This window comes from Eubalaena glacialis, chromosome 11 (assembly GCF_028564815.1).
Source record: "Eubalaena glacialis isolate mEubGla1 chromosome 11, mEubGla1.1.hap2.+ XY, whole genome shotgun sequence".
Classification (NCBI taxonomy): Eukaryota; Metazoa; Chordata; class Mammalia; order Artiodactyla; family Balaenidae; genus Eubalaena; species Eubalaena glacialis.
This window is the reverse complement of record NC_083726.1, coordinates 20591972-20615751: the sequence shown is the minus strand read 5'-3', so window position 1 is coordinate 20615751 and position 23780 is coordinate 20591972.

The following is a 23780-nucleotide window of genomic DNA, read 5'->3' as shown; positions in this document are numbered from 1 at the left end:
GCCAAGACCTGCAGATGGGAAATTATAGGTCAGAGTCAGGGACCCCTAAGTTACACTGTACTTTGGTTTTTTTAATTTGTTTCATTTTGGTTTGTTTTTTCGTTTCCTACTAAAAATAAATTTATTGCACATGTAACCTATAGTCATCAGAATTAGGAAAATGTGTTTTTCCTATAAACACTATAAGCATGGAGAAGACATGGAGGCTGAAAATTGTTAGGGTCCATAAATTAAATGAAATTTTAAGGCAATGGAACTCTCAGTGATTGTAAACTACTGTATGGTGTGTGACAGGACACGAAGCTTAAAAGAATATCTGAATCTTGGAAAGGATCCAGCAAAGGCACCAGGACTAATTTGGGAGATGAAGGGTATGTCTTATGAGGAGAGGCTTAAAGGGCTTAACATGCTTCAGCTTTAAAATAAGGCGGGTGAGCAGAGTTCTATTGATAGCCTGCAAAGCTTCCAGTATGAACTTGTACTTGGTGTGAGATAAAATTCAAAGTCACACTAAGGAATGTCAAGAAGGCGGGTTTCTTTCTTTTTCATTTTAAGAATGGTGAGTCCAGGAACATTTTGTGCAAGAAATTTTTTAAAAATGGAATGGATTTCCATAAGTATTTGGGGGAACAGCTTCAATTTTATCACCACCCATTCACTGAAGTGCTAAATTTAAATGTCAGTTATTCATGATATCAATTTATAATGTTGTGAGTAGAAACATCAGTGTCCTGGTATCTGCAAGTGCACATAGAATAAACTTGAGACACACACAGAGATAGAGGCAGAGATAGAGAAATGAGAGAGAAAGAGAGAGAGGGAATTTACTTAGCAATCACTTAGTAAAACTCTGCTAAAATTTTACAGATTCACAAAACCTGCACCACCCTCGCCACTTGTTCCGTCTTGTTTCACATATAATGAGGCAGTTTATGGCAGGGGGAACTGGTAGACCTAAGAATGTCAGTAACAATTCTGTGGGATCAGGCTTCAAATTTTAAATCACTTGATAACCTGCTTTCTTTTGTATTTTGACTAATTTCATTTTGGATCCTGGACTTCTGCTCTTCATGACTTAGTTAAAGCTCAGAAATCTTCACAAAATATGCATAGGAAAAAACTGGGAGAAAATACTACAATTTTAACAATTTTTTATCTCTGTTTAAATTTTTAATATTTACTATACATTGTAGGTTCAGAAGTAGAGCTCAGGATCAAGGTCAGAGGTGGATTCTGAAAGTTGTTCACACAGTAATAGCTGAGGATGTGAGAGGGGACTAGCTCACCCAGGGAGAGAATGTACACAGAGAGGGAGAGGTCAAGGAGCAGAATCTTGGGCAAAGTTCTCCCACCACCACCTCTGGCCAAGGGCCCAGGCAAAGGAAAAGAGGGAAAGCAGGGGGAGAGGCAGGGTCTATCTACTGCCATTTAGATCCATAAGCCCCTTCCTCCTGATCACTTATTGGTCATCTAAACAGAGCCCGTTAGCTATTCACATATCTTTTGCTATGGCCTGAATTGTGACCCCTTCCCCCCAATACATGTGTGAGCCCTACCCCACAATGTGATGGTATTTGGAGATGAGGCCTTTTGGATGTAATTAGGTTTGATGAGGTCATGAGGGTGGGAAGCTCACAATGAGATTGGTGCCCTTATAAGAAGAGTCACCAGAGAGCTTTCTCTCTGTCTCTGTCTGTCATGTGAGGACATAATGAGAAAGCAGCCATCTACAAACCAGGAAAGGAGCTCTCACCAGAACCTGACCATGCTGGCAGTCTGATCTCAGACTTCCAGCCTCAGAACTGTGAGAAATAAATTACTGTTAAGACACCCAGTCTATGGCATTTTGTTACGGCAGCCTGAGCTGACTAATGCACCTTCAAAATTTTTTTTTGAATAATCTTTACACATTTTCAAATTGAAATTTTAAATTTTCTATCATAAGTTTAAATCATTTCAAAGAATGTAATTTCCAGCCTTCTGTAAAAGATGACATTAAAAATAAAACTGTAACCTCATTATTTTAAATATCTCCCATAGAATAAAAATGTCGTAGTAATAGGATACCCACCATAATATATTAAAGACATATAAATAAGATTATATCAGACAGAATAGATTTTAATTCAAAAATTGTCACAAGAGACAAAGTCCATTATATATTGATAAAAGGGTCAATTCATTAAGAAGAGGCAACAAGTATAAACATATGCACACCAAACAACAGAGGCCCAAAACATATGAAGCAAACATTGACAGATTGAAGGGAGAAATAGACAGTTCTACAACAATAGTTGGGGACTTCAATATCTCATTTTTAATAATGGATAGAACATCTGGACAGATGATCAGTAAAGAAATAGAGGACTTTAACAACACTATAAACCAATGAGACCTAATAAACATCTATAGAACACTCCACTAAACAATAGCAGAATGCACATTCTTTTTAAGTACACATGGAGCACTCTCCAGGGTACACCAAACGTGAGGGCACAAAATAAGTCTTAATAATTTTTAAAAAATTTAGATCATACATATATTTTTCTATGACTACAGTGGAATGAAGCTGTAAATCAATAACAAGGAACACTGGGAAATTCACAAATATGTGGAAATTAAACAACACATTCTTAAATAACCACTGGATCAAAGAAGAAATCACAAGGGAAATCAGAAATCACTAAGAGATGAATGAAAGTGAAAACATATCAAGATTTATCAGATGCAGTGAAATCAATGCTAAGAGCGAAATTTATAGCAATAAACACCTACACTACAAAATAAGAAAGATCTCAAATTAATAACCCACTGTGCACATTAAGGAACTAGTAAAAGAAGACAAACTAGATCCAAAGCTAGCAGAAGGAAAGAAATAATAAAGATTAGGGCAGAGATAAATTGAGAATAGAAAGAATCAATAAAACCAAAAGTTGGTTCTTTGAAAAGATCAACAAAACTGACAAAGCTAGACTGACAGAGGAAAAAAAGAGAGAAATGTAAGTAGCTAAAATTATAAATGAAAGTGGAGACATTACTACCAACATTACTGAAATTAAAAGGACTATAAGAGAATACTATTAACAAGTATATGCCAACAAATTACATACCCTAGATGAAATGGGAAAAGTTCCTAGAAGACACAAATTACCAAAACAGACTCAGGAAGAAATAGAAAATCTGAACAGATTTATAACAAGTAAAGGCATTGAATCAATAATAAATACATCTCAACAAAGAAAAGCCTAGAACCAGAACCTGATGGCTTCTCTGGTAAATTCTACAAAACATCCAGTGAAAAATGAACACTAATCCTTCTCAAACTCTTACAAAAAATAGAAGAGGAAACATTTCTTAACTAGTTTTTTGAGGCCTGTATTATCCTGAAACCAAAGCCAAACAAAGATACCACAAGAAAACTACATAACAGTATCCCTCATGAATATAGGTGCAAAATCCCCACAGAATAGTTGCAAACTGAATCCAACAGCATATTAAAAGGACTGTACACCATGACCAAGTGGGATTTGTCCCAGGAATGCAAGGGTGGCTCAACATAAGAAAATTAATCAATGTTATACCACATTAATAGAATGAAGGGAAAAAACTCACAAGATCATCTTAATTGATGTAGATAAAGCATTTGGCAAAATCCAACACCCTTTCATGATAAAAACTCTCAGAAAACTAAGAATAGAAGGGAACTTCCTCAACATGATAAAGGGCATTCATGAAAAACCCACAGCTACATCATACTCAGTGGAAAAGCTTTTCCCTTAAAATCAGGAATAAGACAAGAACACCCACTCAGTACTGCTATTTAACATTATACTGTGAGTTCTAGCCAGAGCAATTAGGCAAGAAAAGATAATAAAAGGCATCCAAGTTGGAAAGTAGGAAGTAAAAACATCTCTTGGGAATTCCCTGGCAGTCCAGTGGTTAAGACTCTGCACTTTCACTGCTGAGGGCCTGGATTCGACCCCTGGTCGGGGAACTAAGATCCCACAAGCAGTGTGGCAAAACAAAACAAAACAAAACAAAAAAACCCAATAAAACGAGGCTTTCCTTGTGGCGCAGTGGTTGGGAGTCCGCCTGCCAATGCACAGGACATGGGTTTGAGCCCTGGTCCGGGAAGATCCCACATGCCGCGGAGCAGCTAAGCCTGTGTGCCACAACTACTGAGCCTGCTCTCTAGAGCCCACAAGCCACATTTACTGAAGCCCGTGGGCCTAGAGCCTGTGCTCCGCAACAAGAGAAGCCGCTGCAATGACAAGCCCATGCACCGCAACGAAGAGTAACCCCTGCTCACTGCAACTAGAGAAAGCCCGCATGCAGCAACGAAGACCCAACACAGCCAAAAGTCAATAAATAAAATAAATAAATAAATTTAAAAACAAAAACCCATCTCTCTTTGCAGCTGACATAATCATGTATATAGAAAATTCCAAAGAAAACACACACACACACACTATAGCTAATAAATGAATCCAGACAAGTAATGGGGTACAAGATTAACACACAAAAATCAGTTGCATTTCTATATACTAGCAAGGAGCAAATCAAAAAGGAAATTAAGAAAACAATTCTACTTACAGTAGCATCCAGAAAAATAAAATACCTAGGAATATATTTAACCAAGGAGATGAAAGACTTGGACACTGACACTATAAAACATTGTTGAAAGAAATTAATGAAGACCTAGATAAATGGAAAGACATCTCATGTTCATGAATTACAAGGCTTAATATTGTTAAGATGGCAATATTACCCAAAGCCTTCTATAATTTCAATGCAATCCTTATCAAAATTCCAATGACCCTTCTGAAGAAATGGAAAAGCTGATTCTTTTTTTAAATTATTTATTTTTTAATTGAAGTATAGTTGATTTACAACATTGTGTTAATTTCTGCTGTACAGCAAAGTGACTCAGTTATACATATATATATATATACATTCTTTTCTATATTTTTTTAAACCTCTAATTTTTTACATTCTTCTTTTTATACATTCTTTTCTATATTTTTATTTTTATTTTTATTTAAAAAAAATTTTTTTTTGGCTGTGTTGGGTCTTCGTTTCTGTGCGAGGGCTTTCTATAGTTGCGGCAAATGGGGGCCACTCTTCATCACGATGTGCGGGCCTCTCACTATCGCGGCGTCTCTTGTTGCGGAGCACAGGCTCCAGACGTGCAGGCTCAGTAGTTGTGGCTCACGGGCCCAGTTGCTCCGCGGCATGTGGGATCCTCCCAGACCAGGGCCCGAACCCATGTCCCCTGCATTGGCAGGCAGATTCTCAACCACTGTGCCACCAGGGAAGCCCTATATTGGTTTTTTTTTTATATCTCTAATTTTTTTTTTGTTGGCTGTGCTGCACAGCTTGTGGGATCTTAGTTCCCTGACCAGGGATTGAACCCTGGCCTTCAGCAGTGAAAGCACCAAGTCCTAACCACTGGACTGCTGAGGAATTCCCTTTTATATTCTTTTCCATTATGGTTTATCACAGGATATTGAATATAGTTCCTTGTGCTATACAGCAGGACCTTGTTGTTTATCCATTCTATATATAATAGTTTGCATCTGCTAAACCCAAACTCCCACTCCATCCATCCCCCAACCCCCTCCACCTTGGCAACCACAAATCTGTTCTCTATGTCTGTGAGTCTGTTTCTGTTTCATAGATAAGTTCTTTTGTGTCATATTTTAGATTCCACATCTAAGTGATATCATATGGTATTTGTCTTTGACTTACTTCACTTAGTATGATAATCTCTAGTTCTAGCCATGTTGCTGCAAATGGCATTATTTCATTCTTTTTTTATGGCTGAGTAGTATTCCATTGCATATATGTACCACATCTTCTTTATCCATTTATCTGTTGATGGACATTTAAGTTGTTTCCATGTCTTGGCTATTGTGAATAGTGCTGCTATGAACATAGGGGTGCAGGTATCTTTTCTAATTATAGCTTTGTCTGGATATATGCCCAGGAGTGGGATTGCTGGATCATATGGTAATTCTATTTTTAATTTTTTGAGGAAACTCCATACCATTTTCCATAGTGGCTGCACCAACTTACATTCCCACCAATAGTGTAGGAGGATTCCCTTTTCTCCATACCCTCTCCAGCATTTGTTATTTGTAGACTTTTAAATGATGGCCATTATGACTGGTATAAGGTAGTACCTCATTGTAATTTTGATTTGCATTTCTCTAATAATTAGCGATGTTTTCTTTTCATGCACCTCTTGGCCATCTGTATGTCTTCTTTGGAGAAATGTCTGTTTAGGTCTTCTGCCCATTTTTCGATTGGGTTGTTTGGTTTTTTGTTGCTGAGTTGTATAAGCTGTTTGTATATTTTGGAAATTAAGTCCTTGTCAGTCACATCATTTGCAAATATTTTCTCCCAGTCCATAGGTTGTCTTTGCTGTGGTTTCCTTTGCTGTGCAAAAGCGTGTAAGCTTGATTAGGTCCTGAAAAGCTGATTCTTAAATGAAATGTCAAGGGACCCTGAATAGCCAAAACAATACTGAAAGATAAGAACAAAGTTGGAGGACCCAACACTTCCCAATTCCAAAACGTACTATAAAGCTATAGTAATAAAAATAAGGTGGTACTAGCATAAGGATAGACATATAGACCAACAGAATAGAATTGAGAGCCTAGAAATAAACCCTCACATCTATGGCCAATTGATTTTCAACTAGAGTGCCTCCATTCAATGAGAAAAGAATAGTCTGTTCAACAAACAGTGCTGGGACAACAGGATATCCCCATGCAAAAGAATGAATTTAGACCCCTACCTCACACCTATAAAAAGTTAACTCAAAATGCATTAACAAAAGGAAGGAAGGGAAGGGGGGAGAGAGGGAGGGAGGGAGGGTGGGAGGGAAGGAGGGAAGGAGGGAGGAAAGCATTAACAACCTAAATATAAGAGTTAAAGCCATAAAATTTTTAGAAGAAAATAGCGTGAAATCTTCATGACCTTGGAGTCGGCAATAGATTCTAAGATATGACACCAACAGCATAAGCATCAAAAGAAAAATCAGACTTCATCAAAATTAAAAACTTTTGTGCATCAAAGGACATAATAAAGAAAGTGAAAGCGCAACCTACAGAATAGGAGAAAATATTTGCAAATCATCTATTTGATTTGTTTAGTATTCAAAATGCATAGGACTCTTATTACTCAACAACAAAAAGCCCAATTTAAAAACAGGCAAAGGACTTGAATAGACATTCCTCCAGAGAAAATATACAAATAGCCAACAAGTACATAAAAAAATACTGAACACCATTAGTCATCAGAGAAATGCAAATCAGAAAAACAGTGAGATATAACTCCACACCTTCCAGGACAGCTATAATTTTTAAAAAGGAAAATAATAAGTGTTGACAAGGATATGGAGAAATTGTGACCTTCATACATTGCCAGTGAGAATGTACATAGTGCAGCTACTAAGGAAAACAGTTCGGTGGTTCCTCAAAAAGTTAAATACGGAATCACCACATGATCCAACAATTAATCCTAAGTATATATCCAGAAGAATTGAAATCAAGTATCCAAAGAAGTACATGTACACACATGTTCATAGCAGCATTATTCACAAAAGGTGGAAATAACCTAAATATCCATTAAAGATGAATGGATAAGTAAATTGTGGTATATCCATATGATAGTATATTATTCAGCCATAAAAGGAGTGAAGTACTCCTTTTTACATACCACAATGTGAATGAACCTTAAAAACATTATGTTATGTGAAAAAAGCCAGACCCAAAAGGTCATATATTGTATGATTCCATTTATATAAAATACCTAGAATAAATAAATCCATAGAGACAGAAAACATATCATTGGTTGCCAGAGAATAAGCAAAGAGGTGAATGGGAAGTAACTGCTTAATGGATAACAGGTTTCCTTTTAGGATGGTGAATATGTTTTGGAACTAGATAGAGGTGGTGGTTACACAACATTCTGAATGTACTAAATGCAACTGAACTGTTCACTTTACAGTAAATGGTTAATTTATGTGATGTGAATTTCACCTCACTAAAAAATTAGTTTAAAAAATAACCAAAAAAACTTAATTCCTTAGAAATTAAGAAATGCCCTTTTAGGGGCTTCCCTGGTGGCACAGTGGTTAAGAATCTGCCTGCCAGTGCAGGGGACACGGGTTTGAGCCCTGATCTGGGAAGATCCCACATGCCGCGGAGCAACTAAGCCTGTGCACCACAACTGCTGAGCCTGCGCTCTAGAGCCCATGAGCCACAACTACTGAGCCCGAGTGCCACAGCTACTGAAGCCTGCGCGCCTAGAGCCCGTGCTCCACAACAAGAGAAGCCACTGCAATGAGAAGCCTGCTCACTGCAATGAAGAATAGCCCCCACTCATCGCAACTAGAGAAAGGCCACATGCAGCAATGAAGACCCAACACAGCCAAAAATAAAATAAATAAATTTAAAAAAGAAAGAAATGCCCTTTTAAATAACTCCTGGATCAATGAGAAAATAAAAACCTAAATCTAAGATTATTCATAAATTAATGAAAAAGTAAGAACTCTAAATCAAAATGTATGTGATACAACTAAAGACCTAGGCTGTAAATAAAGTCTAAATTAAATTCTCAACATAGAAAACAACAACAACAACAAACTTGACCAAAAGAAGTTAGGAGAAGAAAAGATAATAAAATCATAAACTGGTTCTTTCTTTCTTTTTTTTACATTTCACGGAAAACCTCTTGTTGGTCTTTTGGATAGAAACGGGAATATATTTGCCAGGAAGGATGATCTCATCATACTTCTGCTGGAACCAGCTCATGGCCTCCTTTTTGCTGATTCTGTTTAGCAAAGGAATGCAGAATTGTATTAATAGAATAATATACCATAATGAAATAGGATTATTCCCAGGAAGGCAAGGATTGTCCAACATTTGTCAATTTTTCAAAATATGTAACTCATTATATAAACAAATTAAAGAAGAAAAACGTGATTACAATGATGTATACAAAAATACATTTGATAAAATTCAGTAGTTGTTACTAATAGTTAAGTAGGAAAAAAAGGAAACTACCTAAAAATGATAGACTATTTACTACAAATAGCAAATATCATATTAAAGTTTAAATACTAGGTCCATTTCTAGTAAAATCAAGAACAAGAGAGGAAGACCCACCCTCTGCACTATTATAACATATTTGGGCTTCTAACTAATGTAATAAGAAAATAAAATAAAATTGAAAATTAAAAAACCAAAATTATTATTTGTGCATATTATATTATTATCATAAATTATAGTAAATAAATCCAAGTGACTTTCCTAAAAATCCTATTTGAACTAAAAAATTATTTGATTAGGTGTCTGGGTACAAAATAATTATACAAATACCTTCATAGCTTTTCTTTATACTCTCAGTAACCAGTTACAAATGGAAATGGAAAAATGAGATTCCATTTGAAATAGTAACAAAACTATAAAATGTCTAGGCACAAATTTAACATGAATGGTATAGGATTAAAAACAATTTTTTTTTAATTAAGGTATAGTTGATATACAATATCATATAAGTTTCAGGTGTAAAACAGAGTGATTCACAATTTTTAAAGGTTATACTCCATTGATAGTTGTTATAAAATATTGGCTATATTTCCTCTGCTGTACAGTATACCCTTGTAACTTATTTATACTTCTCTGCCCTCTTTGGTTGTTGCACGGAACATTACTGCTTTTATTTTGAAAGGTGTGGCAGAGATTGATATTTACCTGTTTAACATTCATTCTCATTCTCTTTAGTAAAAGAAGGCCATTGCCACTGACAATGAAAGACTATATTTCCCAGCTTCTTTTGTAGCCAGATATGACCATGTAATCAAAGTATGGCCCATGGGAGGTATCAGATGTTTTATGTGAGACTTCAAAGAAGTCCCAAAGATATTAAGAACGTGAGTCCTTTTTTCTGCTGCCTGGAATGTGGATGTAATGGCTAAAGCACTAGCAACCATTTTAGACCATAAAGTTACCTTGGATGATAGAGCAGGACGAAGGAGTCTAGATTCCTGATGACAGTGTGGAGTCACTACAATGACTCTAAACTAATTACTTTTGAACTTGCTTTATGTGAACGAGAAATACTACTATCTTGGTTTAACTGTCATTATTTTGTGGTTCTGTGTTATATTTAGCCTAATCTCATCCTAAATAACACAAAAGGAAAAACCCAGTATTTAGTAAAGGAAAAAAAAAAAAGAGCCCTATTGACCATTTTCCCCCTTCCTGAGAGTGAGGTTGGAGATAAGGAGTCTGCAACCTTCTAGATGAACGTATGACATCTGAAATAGAGGTCATGTGTTCTTAAAACGATACATTCCTGGGAAAATTACACATGTCTACTTATTATTCTAATTTGAAATCTTACTTTAACCATCTAATACACTCTACAACTATTTATCTTGAAATTTGTCCATACTTCCAATTCCTCTAATAATGTTTTATCTTTTTATAATCAAGTCCTTAATTACCAAAAAGTTCCCTGGGTCATAAAATATTTTCTCCATGGGTTGCAATATTTCCTGGCACATGTTCACTTCAGTAAAATGATCAGTGTGTTAAAAACCCAGTGCAGTGTCTGCAGAAGCCAAAGATGGCATGGCACCTCTTTTGTGGCATGTGTGAAATCTGCCTATCACTATAAACATTCTTTGCAACATGACACTTTGCCCTTATGTCCATTTCATATGTGGTATTCAGTGTGCTGGGAATGCTGAAAAAAATGATTTTTTTTTTTTTAGGATATAGAATCACAATGTTAAACCTAGAAGAGGCTTCAGAGGTCATTTTTTAAAACCCCTCATCTTACACAAAAGGAAACTGAGGCCCAGAAAGGCCACTTGACTTTCTTAAACTCTGCTGGTTAATGGCAGGTCCAGAAATAGAAACCAAGAGTCTGACTTCAAATTCTAGGTTCTTTAATTTGTTTCATCTATTAATTGGTACTCTTATGATAGACTCTGTAAAAAAAAGTTACTGTTTTTTTCTTTCAATGTATCTGACTTCGTATTACAGAATATGCTGTATTCTGGCTGACATTCAGCTGTTTGGCATCTAAGATAAAGGAATATTTTAAAAAGCAAAACAATGTGCTCAGTAGCACGATGTGGTTGAGAAAAGGCTTTCTTTGTAGAAGATGTTCATTGACCTTCTTGACTGGCTTTCCTCCCCCCTCCCCCCTACAAGTAGCTAAAGAATGATGCTATTGAGTTCTAAGTTGAGTTTCCATCCTTATATGAAAAGTTAAGAGTTTGGTAGAGCTAAGTCTGACCAGCTGTGCTCTCAGCCACAAGGGAAATTAAATGAGACAGTGTGGCTGGTTCAGCACAGATCAATCAAAGTCTCTTGAAAATGGTCTTGAAAACGCATAGCAATAAAAACACACAAGTAGTTGTCTTTTCATATAAACTAATTTTAGTCCTGGTCTCTAAGGTGCCATGCAGCCATGCATGTGGACAAAGAAAGTAAGATGTCTTTTTTAGGTTGACCACTTGGTAGCTCATATTTCTCCATCAGTTCCATGAGAGTTTGGGGAGAAAGTGGCCAAATCTGATAGTCTACCAATACCTTAAGTTAGATTTGTGTGTATGTTTGCCACCTTAAAGCAAAACAATAGCTACTGGTCTATCTGAATTTCTTTGCCCATGCCCCATATATTTTTAAATGTATAATTCAGTGGGTTTTTTTTTTAATATATTCACAAAGTTGTACATCCATCATCACTACCTAATTCCAGAACATTTGCATCATTCCCTAAAGGAACTTCATGTCTACTAGCAGTCACTCCCAATCCCACCTCCCCTCAACCCCTGGCAACCACTAATTGAGTTTCTGACACAATGGATTTGCCTATCCTGGATATTTCATATAAATGGAATCATACAATATATGGTCTTTTGTGTCTGGCATCTTTCACTTATAATGTTCTCAAGCTTCATGCATGTTGTAGTGTGTATCAGTACTTCATTCTTTTATATGCACTGTAATTTTTTTAAAGGATGTTTTTTGAAAAAAAGTAAATGCTAAGCATTCCTTAATAGAAAACCTTGCTATTCTTGGAGGAGAAAATGAGACAAGATATTCAACGTAGAAATTTGGCATGACAAATTAATGTTAATATGTTGATAAAAAGAAGAAAAAATTTAAACCCAATAATTAAGAATAGACAAAAACAAAATCTAATGGGAGCATAACATTATCATCAATATAGAGATTCTTCTTTATAATGTTAGTGAAAATTAAAGTATATATTGAATTAACATGTTATGATTTTTAATTTGATTTAATTTTTTATTATCAGGCAAACTTTTTGCATTTCTGAGTTGACACATGTCTCTGTCAGACGGAAAGTGAAGAGCAAGAAGGATCACACGGCTGCAGCTGAATTTAGAAAGTTAGAGGTGTTCTCATAGCCACATGAGATGGACAGAAGATTCCTTCCAGTAGGCGAGAGAGCAGAATACAGACAACAGATGTGAGAAAGGTCCTCATAGCTGTCAAGTTCCAGCATCCTTGTGCTGCAGAAGGGGCGGTGCCAACATGATTGATATTCACAGGGAATATAAAAGCACCAGACTTCTACCCAACTGCTTGTCACACTGACCTGTACCATCTCTCTACTGCTCGTGGGGTTTCTGTCAACTAGTACTGGAAGGGAGCAAACTCGTTGGAGAATAACATTTTATTGTGGCCATGCCAGAACCCACTAAGAAAGAGGGTAAGATTCAACCATAGATCTTTTTCTTGTACTTTTTAATAAAGCATGTTTCTTTTGGTATTTTCAAACAAATATCCAATGTCTTAAATAGACTGTAAAATAATAGAATCACTGTGATTTAAGGAAAAGATCCTTTAGAGTAAACAGACCAGAGGGAAAATAAAGGAAGAGTATAACCAATTGAAAAATATCTGATAATTATTGTTTATGAAGGAATATTAACTAAAATGATCAAATTATAATTTTATCATATTTTTCAAAGAATCTTTAAAGTTTAACGTAAGGGTGTTAATTGGTCATGATGAGCAGATTTCATCTCCAAGTGTATTTTCTTAGGTTCAATCACAGATTTTTCACCATGTATTTGCAGTTTGTGGGGGGGCGAGAGGGGCTTGGAATGCTTTCTTAAATAGTTAATAAATTTGATCAAGGTTTCAAAAAAGAATTTGTAACAATATTTCCAGACTTGCTGTATTTTTCTCCTGGAAAGACATTTAAAATATGCAGATGGATGTATTTTTTGCTTTTATCATTTTGGAGCTTTATTAGTTATGACATTCTTACGTTCTTGCATGGAAAGAAAATCTAACACCAGTGATATCTTTGAATATCACTGATAGATTGTGTTCTTTATGAGCTTTATTGAAGATAATTTCACAAGATGTAGACGTTTAAAAATAATTAAGCTGAAAATAGTCTCCGTTAGAAGAAATGTTTCCTCCAATAAACAGTTTCTCCTATACATAAAAAATCAATATCTAAAAACTACTAATTAATTACATAAATAAGCTGGAATTAGAAATTACTAAAATAACTAATGAAAAGCACAAATTAACAGCACAAGTATATTGAATTTAATTTTAAAGGGAGACATCTTTCAGAAATATTTTTTCATTCATATTAGTCTTCATTAGTGCTTAGTAAATCTTTACTTTTCACTTCTGTAAATAAAAGCAACAAACAAACAAACATTAGCAGGGAGCCAGGGAGCATAAAAATGGTATTTCGTTTTTTTCATTTTTTAATTCTAAAAACTCCTTTTAACCATTATTTCAAAGAACCCTGAAAAAGATGCTAGACTTGAATCTAAAGTTGAAATACTAACCAAATTATCAAAAGTCTTTGAAATATATTTTCTTTATGTAATTAAGTAACCAGTGTTGACAGGCTGTGGTGATCAGTTTACAGGTTGGCTTTACTTTGTGGCGGAGGGCATTGATGGATGAAGTCTTCCACCCGAAATAACCACACCAAATGCATGCATTAATATGGGAACTTAATCCTATCAGGCAGTGAGTCCAACCCCTGCTAAAGTGTCTTATTTGTCATGCAAATGATTTACATGTGTATTAAGTGTCCTTTTCATTTGATCTGTCACTTGACTAGCCTCTTCAAGGCTTATTTGGATGAAATGCATTCTCTGTTTCCTGACTGAGGACGGAATATTGTTTTAATTATCCTGCATTTAGTGGATCAATTTGCATGTGTTATTTTAAAGCCCATTGGAAAATGATAAAAAAGCTGAGAAACTAATAAATAAGATGACAAGCTGTAGAGCCTATAAAGCTAATTCAATTATTTGGATTGCAGATATGATAAAGTTTTACTTTTTGTCTGACAACTCAATCTGATCCATTCTACTTTTAAAGACAATGAAATTTTAGAGTGACAAAGAGGAAAGTATATCTTCAACTTCAGCTCCCCCCGAAAAACCACATATATATTTTGGTTATAAATCAACATACATACCAAAGTGCCCATGATCTTTTGCTATAAAAGCACTGTTGATATTCTGTGTAGGAGTTCCCCTCACCCAGCACAGTAATTTTATACTGATTCTTTGGTTAGTTTAAATTTGGATGGTGGGGAGTGGGGACAAAAAGAAGGTTTTTTTTAAATTTAAAATCCTTGGAGGAAGTACAGGGATTTTTTGGTTTCCTTACCAGCAGAACTGATTTTCAAAAGATCTACACCTTGAAGAGTTTTTTTAGTGAAATCATTGCATTTTTATTGTTTACATCAGAAGAGTAAGGAGTATAGCAATTCAGGAACTATTCTGGTCCTTGTACCTTCTCCTAACTGACTTCACTTTTACTGGGGTTGGTTTTGTCACATATGAGCATCCCTCTGAAAGACAGCCTCAAGAATAAAACATGCCACCAAACCAATTCTTCAGAGTCATTTCAAACTATCTGCAGAAACATTCCCCCAACCAGGTTTCTCCAGCCCCTACGGGTCTTCTTACATCTCTTCCTTAGCTGGGAGAACCATGCTCAGGAATAGCATGAGCACTTGCTGTAAATCTTGATAAGACACATGAGCTGGTTTGGCCCTCCTAGGATCCAGGAGTACCTGACAACTCTTAAAAAGAGATTGAGTTTTCAGCATCTGAAGGTGCAAAAGATGTCTCTCTCAACTGCCTCCCAACCTGCAGTGGTCTAATTCTGGGAGATTCATGTTGGGTCCTGGGAGAGCTGGTCCTTCTAAGGAGACGGGGGAAGGACAGGTGTACCTTTAGACCTCAAGGAGGAACTCTAATGGAAGTAATTGGTCAACGGTCCTTACTTAGACCCTTCAAAATATTCTGGATGGCTCTGTAAGCCCTTTCTGAGAAAGAAAGCATTATTTTTAAGGAGTAACCACTTCCCATTGTCCTCCTCTGCACCTTTATCATTTGTACATCTGTTCACTGGAGAACTATACTCTTGGTACTGTCAGTTCCAAAGTTAAGGTCTGTCTTACACTTTAGATTGATGCAGAACCTGAGACCCAGTAAAATTAAATTGTTCTAATCAAATAGCAAGAGAAGATGTGGTAGGAAGTTTCAGATTTGTGGGAATCTCCCAGGATGTCTCATTTACATACCATCTATTAATTGAGCACTTACTATGAACTAGTCGCTGGGATTTCAGAGATGTACACAACATGGTCTATGTTCTAAAAACCCTTACAGTTAATTGCCCCTGGGTCCTACTGAGTAAAGGAATCAACTTTCACTAGAATTTTCTCTTTTCCTGTCAAAAAGTTATTTTATCAAACTAGAAATTAGATAAGTAATTTTATGAAATTAGAAATTTGCAATAGCCTTTCTTCTTTGTTTGAATCTCTAATAGTTTAAAAATACTATTAATATTATTTTTGCCTATAAATCATTTCTTCAGAATTTTATCTCTGTAGTACGTGATGATTAAAACCATAAAGCCTGGTTCTTTAATCTACTTAGACAATTGTTAACTATCAGATTCTATAGAACCTAGAAAAATTCTTTTCTAAAACACCAAGTTCGGGCCTTAACATGAATTTTACTTTTTGTTATGTGATATATCAGGCCCTATTATATTTTATGTACTTAACTTGTAGGAAAAAGGCAAGAGTTCCTCCTTGGTGCTTGTGTGTCATTCAAAAAACCTTGGGAGAGTCACTGTAACTTTCCTATCTTCCATGTAAGATTTCTTCTTGAAAACTCAATCATATGGCAAAACATAGCTCCATTGATGACCATCATTTTAAGGGGCCATTCTGATAACTCCAGGAATCAAAGTATGGCATTGTTGTTACCGATTCTTTTGCTATATCAACATGAATGGCCTATTTCAGTAGGATTAGGTGGGAACATGGGCATGGAGAATAATGTTTTCAGTCCACAGGAGTTTTTCCTTTGCTATGTCTTTTCCTTGGTCCCTAGAGATTTCATTACATTTTAATGTTTGGCTAAGCCCGAAACCTATCTGAATGCAGAGCAGCATTCATCACCTCTTACTATTTCGCAGCATAACTCAAGGCTTAGTCATCATCAGAAAAGGAGGCCTGGTGATGGGAAACCTTCCTCTGATATTTACTCCTTGACCTTCAGTTTCCACCTGCATCTATTTCAAACACCAAAATAAATTTGTCTTTGGAGAAGTCATCTTACATGTAGACTATTACCTTTCCCTCAAATTGGGGAAAAGTACATTTGTTGGAAGTAAGCAAAAGAAAGGGAGAAGAGGGAGGAGGTATTTGATCGAGGGCAGCTATTTTCCTCCAAACTTCAAATGGTTAATTTAGGCCACATTGAAGATTTGGATGAAGAATAAAGAAGTTGCATGAATGAATGCCAATGTTTTTCCCCCTGAAGAAACTTTGCCAGGCTGTACTGGAGAGGCACAGTGTAGGTTTGAGCTATCTGCTGTAAGGAGGAACACACTAGAGGGGCTTAATACTTGGCAAAATCATTCTTTTTCAGTAGCCTGCTTTTATGACTGTCCGACTGCACCTGTTAGGAAGATAAATAAAGGACTGGCCAATTCTTTCCTCTCAAGCGCCCTAAATATATCGCTTAAAAAAAACTTTGAAAAACAGGTCATATCCTTGCTTCTCATCCAGTAAGTCCGAAGCAGTCTCCCCCAGGCCTTGCAAAGAGCAGGGGTAAGGGAGTTCCTGAAATGAACAAAGGTCAAGGTTAGGCTCTCTGGCTGGTCTGAGAGACCCAAGAGAAAGGAAAAAGAGAAAAACGTATAATCCTTCGTTCTCTCAATGCCTCACTTTATTTTGGCCCAAGATATGGCCTTGAAACATTTTATTTTAGGTTCCTCCTGGACACACAATTCACAGAGTTTCCTTATTTATAGCAATTTCAAAGTATCCCTTAATTTGACATGAATGTTAGAATAAACTGCCCAAGCTGAAGTTGCTTTAAAGAAATGCTTGGACACAAAAATAAATAAATAAACCATCTTTTAAAAAGCTTGAGCGAATACGAAACAATGTTTTTGAATCTTTTTGTAAACCCATATATGCTTTTTTTTTGTTTAGAGAGAGTTGTGAGAAGAGGCTGTCACGAAAGGAAATAGTGCTGTTGTTTTTACAGCCCTAGAAAGCAGTTTTGTTGTTTTTGCTTAAATTTCTTGTGATTGTTTGATTTAAAATTTATTTTTCAACTCTTTATGGTCAAACAGAAGAATTTTTATTGTTGTTAATAATTACTATTTTTATCTGCACTGCTCCTTAATTAGTTTATGAAACCTATATTAAGAGACACAAGATACTCTTGGCAGTCCATGACTGTGGTAATTCTAGACCTCATCTCTAGACATACTTGTGTGTGTTAGATAATAAAGAAGAAGATGAAAGCTCTAGCAATCAAAAATAAGCAGAAAACTATTAATTTCATGTGTGTACCTGCATAGATATGGCCATGTCTTTTCCTTTCTTTTTTCTTTTTTTTCCCATTTCACTTCTTGATGGGAACAGATGTCTTTTCTGGAGTCCTTAGTTTGTTCGGAATATTGCACCCTGGGGAAGCCCAATAAATACACAGAAAGGTAGTTATTGAAATACAGTGTTTTGAGTTAGGTTAATCATGAAGTAGCTATTGCTTATTCAAGAGCAGTTTTCTAAAATTTGAAAGCCTAGTGATTAAGGAAAATGAAACTGTGAAAAAGAAGAAAAGGCTTTATCACTTAATTTCCTACATGCATGCAAATTGTCTTGTAACTGGAGAGAACAGGGCATCTGTCCCCACAGCTTTTTACAAAAACAGCCCCAAAATATCAAAGTGATGATATTGTTGCACCCAGATCTCTTCTTCATGGATAGGCCCAGTTATTATTCACAAAGAGTATATTTGTTTTGGACAGCCACACAGATAGACAACAAGCCAAATTTCAGGATGTTCCCATGCAAGGGGCAGATTATTTATGCACTTTTACATGCACTTCCAGAGTAAAGTTTTAGATTCCATCAGATCGGGTCATGAAGTGGTTGATTTGGCAAAGAAAAAGACAAGGATCATTTAATCCCATGCCTATTTTTCTCTCTAAAATGAGTTCCCAAGAAGCTAACCATAATCTGACTTTCATTATGACTTTCAAGTCTGAAATCCACTTTGATAAGACTAGGAATCTTTTTATGGGCCAGTTTGGCACATCCATACAATACCTAAAATTATGTTTATTAATATGTCAGATGTTAGATCTTATCATTTTGTTTTCGTTTTTTGAATTGCACTTTAGATATTTACAAGAACTTAGGGCTCAAATTTTTCTTTTTCTCCAAAATCATCCAGTTCTTCCTCTAAATCACATCAAATCTCTTTCTAAGTTCCTCAGGAATTCTTTGCTTGTAGCAGGTAATAGCTTCTTCCTTCTATAAAATTTTACGTTTTGGAGCGAATGTTCTGCTTATAACTAAGAATCACCTAAAATTATGCAATTCTACAATTTAATTTCTCATTTTTTTAGTTACATGTCTTTAGACTTGTTCTGCATAGAGTATGTGTTTTTGGTTTTTCCTCACGTATATTGAGTAATAGTCATCATTAAACATAGTGACATAAACAAAGTATACTATTCACAGAATGTTCTAGACTGTTCAAATTCCAGCTGCACATGTATTGAATTAGTTATACTTCATATGCCTCAGATTCTTCATCTGTTAAATGTGAATAGTAATAGTACCTAACTCACTTTTTTTTTTTAATAAGAATTAAATGAGATAAATCTGGTAAAAAGCTCAGAATAAATCCTAGCATGTAATTAGAACTCAAGTCTTTTCCTTCTAAAGCAGCAAACTCAGAAATCTTGTTGGGCTTAAGGCGTTAAATGTCTCACATTTAATATAAAATTTGAGGGCATTTCCGCCCTCTTATCAGTCACTGTAAGGTATGTAACAACCACTGTTCACCTCCTTACCTGCTGTTAATATTTATCAGACAGTCCCAGACAGCTGTGGTTATTATCATAACCATCATTGCCACCACGACGAGTATTTCCTCTTTTTAAACTTGTGGTGAAATATCTTCCCTTTCACCCATGGAGGCTCAGATCAAATTAGAGGCCTACACTTCAGAGCCTCTGTTGTGTTCCCAGTGAAATGTGTTATGTCCAGCTGGGGGTCCCCAGTTGTTAGCCAGATGGTGATAACCATTGTGGGAGCATGGCATTTCCCACTTAGATGAAAGAGTCACCCAGCACAGTTGAACATATAACTATATCCTCCACCAAAGGTTATAAGTCTTGGGTGTTGGGGATATTAAGATTTTTCTTCCCCCCTGGGGTGCTGTTGGCAGGTGGGGTCTTCCTCTGGTCTGAACATTTCTGAGATAACCACATAAAGAACTCTGCATGACCACATATGGATATAGTGGGTGATTGATTGAGTGGCTGTATTTACTGCTGTGGAATTTTATTTTTATGACCCCACCTGGCATCAGGCCTGTCTTTCCTCTATTTTTAAAAAGTCACCCAATGTGAGACCTAGCAATGGCTTGGGGCAAGGCCTGTAAGGGATTTATTCTGATAAGCCTATAACCACAGAAGAGTGATATGATTGTAGGAATGGCCTGCTCAGGAGCAGACCCCCAGGAAAGGCATACAAAGGGACTAAAGGGAGAAATCGTTAACGATTCAAATCACTTTTGCAATAATTTCCTTTTGACCTGTGCTAATTTTTTAAGCTTCAATTTGAGTAAAGCTTCTTCTACACTATTGTTCACATCTATGTCACTCCCAACCCTCATTTGATTCTTACTTTAAGACATGGCAAGAATAATGATAAACAGACTAGTCATCAGATCTTAGCAAAAGATCTCATTTTCATCCAGCTCCATGTTAAGAGTAAGAAGCTATTTGTTGCTGTGTAATAACCAGATTTTAATCTTCCTGTGTGGAATGACATCTTAAGTTAAAAACATGTATAATTAGAACGATGGAAGAACAAATTGACTAGGGAAGGGAAAAAACCCTGTGGATTCAGGGAATTTCCATCAAGCTAAATAATGAGTCATTGAAAATTTACATACTTGATGCACGATTAGACTCCACCTATTCAGAGCCTTAGAATATAGTCTTTGGTGATATTTGGCCACGGTAAATAAATATGGATTAAACTGATTGAATCAAATTCTGAATAGCTGGATTCGATGGATAGCTAATAGTTCATTTTGTTCTTGAACCTTATTATTTCAACCAATTTGGTTATCAACGTGCCTAAAATGTAATATATTACTTCTTATTTTGAAAAACAAAGTACAGTGGATATAATTTAACTTTGTCATCAATTATAGATATCTGTTATCTTACCACATGATATCCCGAGAGCTCAGATTATTTGCCTTTTTGTTAATGGGCCCACATTGATTTGTATTTTGAATTTGTGTCCAACTTTTGACAGCTTTCCTGTTTCATCCCTTGCCAGGAGGCTGCTGTCTTCTTTAATTACTCTTACCAGTCAGTATGTGAAGCTGCCCCCTTCTCTTCCCTCTGCTGTTTGCTTTGGATCCCAGCCAGGTCAATAATCTGGCTGAGTAGGGCTGCCCTGAAGAGCACTGTATTTAAGGAGGCACTCATTCTCAGCGTCGTGCAAATGCAAGGTCCGCACCTGAGTGTCAGTGCCTCCTTAAGTGTTGCTCCCTGGGCACCTGGCTCGCCTCACCCTAGTTCCAGTTCCAGGGCTGGGGACCTGGGGTCGGGGGGGGGGCTTCTCTTGGGAGTAAAGCATTTGAGCTCTTAGTGTACCAAGTAGGAGGAGCTTGAGACAACTCATTTTGCTCTTCAGAAACCCTTATAATTTGCTGGTCAGCAGCTGTTATGTGGATAAGTGAGGTTGCTAGATAGCTGAATTCTAAATAAGGGACGTGGTACTAGACAATATTACCCTTTTGTTCCTATTATTATGCACATCGGAAAATAAGTTACTGCCCTCCAAATCAGCTTATGGCTTTTATTTTGATTGCTTCACTCGTTTTATTAAGCAAGGCTACAGATTTTTCCTAAATGACGCATATGACGTGAGTTTTTTTTTTTTAAGTGTACACACACAAAATAATTTTTTAAGAAGATTTACCATAAATTCTCAATGATTCTCAAATTTTTGGTCTCAGAGCCATTGGCATTCAATAATTACTGAGGAAACTAAAAAGCATTTGTTTCTGTGCATTCTGTCCTTCAATATTTACTGCATTTGAAATTAAAATTGATAAACTTTTAAAACTTAAGAGTACAAAGCACATGTTCTATTCGCTGTCAGAGTGTTGGTGTCATCACACATTATATATCCTCTGGAAAACTCCATGGCCTATTTGTGAGAGAATGTGAGTGAAAAAGGCATATAATGTCTTAGCATTATTATGAAAATAGTTTTGACCTGATCATGGACTCCCCAAAAGGGCCTCAGGGGCTCTTGGGGATCCCAGACCATACTTTGAGAATCTCTGTGTATAATTTCCCCTTAAATCCCAAGGTGTAAAATATCCAGACCTGTAGGCTATAATGAATAGAACAAAATAAGTATATAACGGTGAAAACATTAAATTACACATTAATTTATGTCCAAAAATCTTTACCTCTAATGCATAAACAATGTAAACAATATGGCCAGTATAAATGTGCTGCCATTTGTGTTTGCTAATTTTTTTGGTGAAACTTATGATTCATATAATCAAAACTTCTGTAAATGTTATGAATGTCCCCATGCAGACAATATTTTACATTAAAGCAGCTTCCATTGTGCTGTTATCTAGGCATATGAGAGATAGGCTGTGACATGTACACAGTGCCAGACCTCACTATCAACAGGGGATACACCTGACAGTGTTTATTGCATATTTAATCTAAAAGGGAGGATAACTTGCTATATTACCAAGAGTAACAAAACAAGCGTTGGCCAGATAAAACCTTATTCACCATGATTTCACAATACATAAAGCATTCACATATTTTATTTCAAACCAAGAACTTGAGAATAAGAAATAATAATTAGTAATAACATAAAATTTTCTCCTGTATCCCAGATTACTAAAGGATAGTTATAGTATTTGTTTTATCCCCAAAAAAGTGACAAAAAGAAAGCCACACACACATATACACAAAGACGTATAATCCTACCACTCAATGATAACAACTGTTATTATGTTTTTATCTTTTCTATGCCTATATAACATATTCATATGATGTAATTATGCTCTCCATGCTATTAAATGGCTAAACTGAATTGCACATGAGGGCCCGTAAAATAATTTTAAGTAAGTCAAGCAACGTATTATTTGAGCAAGTGAGCCCATGGGAAGGAGAGAACTGGGTTGATCATATCATTTCGGTGTACAGACACAGAGGGAGAGGCAGGTTCATGCCTCCTAAAATTAAAAATTTTTTTCCCTTTGGGACTTCCCTGGTGGTGCACTGGTTAAGAATCCACCTGCCAATGCAGGGGACACAGCTTCCAGCCCTGGTCCAGGAAGATCCCACATGCCGCGGAGCAACTAAGCCCGTGCGCCACAACTACTGAGCCTGTGCTCTAGAGCCCGTGAGCCACAACTACTGAGCCCGCGTGCCACAACTATTGAAGCCCGCGTGCCTAGAGCCCGTGCTCCACAACAAGAGAAGCCACCGCCATGAGAAGCCCGTGCACCGCAAGGAAGAGTAGCCCCCGCTCGCTGCAACTAGAGAAAGCCCGCATGCAGCAACGAAGACCCAATGCAGCCAAAAATAAATAAATTAATTAATTTTAAAAAAATCGTTAATTATAAAAAACAATAAAATAAAAAAATAAAAAATTTTCCCCTTTAATTTATTGACGATGGAACACTTGATTATGGAAAATAGCAATGGACGGCATTGGAGGGAGCCAACCATTTATGGAGTGACCGGGTTCCTGGTCTTTCAGCAAAGCACGAAGTCCACTTATGGGCTGTCTATTTAATAGCGGCCACCAGTGCCCGTCAATTAGAATGCCCTGGCACTCACTGTGCAGGCCTGCCATTGGTGGCATACCTGCGCTTTTTACAGTAGGTGGTCATAGGAAAAATCCACCATAAATAGATCAAGCCCTTTGAAAGCACGTCAGCGTTGCAGAGGGAAAGAAAGTCTATATCTGCGAATTAGAAAGGATCAAAGCACAGCCGCCCTTGCTGAAGTAGGAAGGAGTTAGCTTTAGTTGCTGGTTCAGACTCTGGTTAATTTTTATGTTGTCCATGAAAATATTTCCTTGGGCTTAATTTTTCAAAGTATCCTGGTTTCTTTTTTTAATTATTATCATTCATA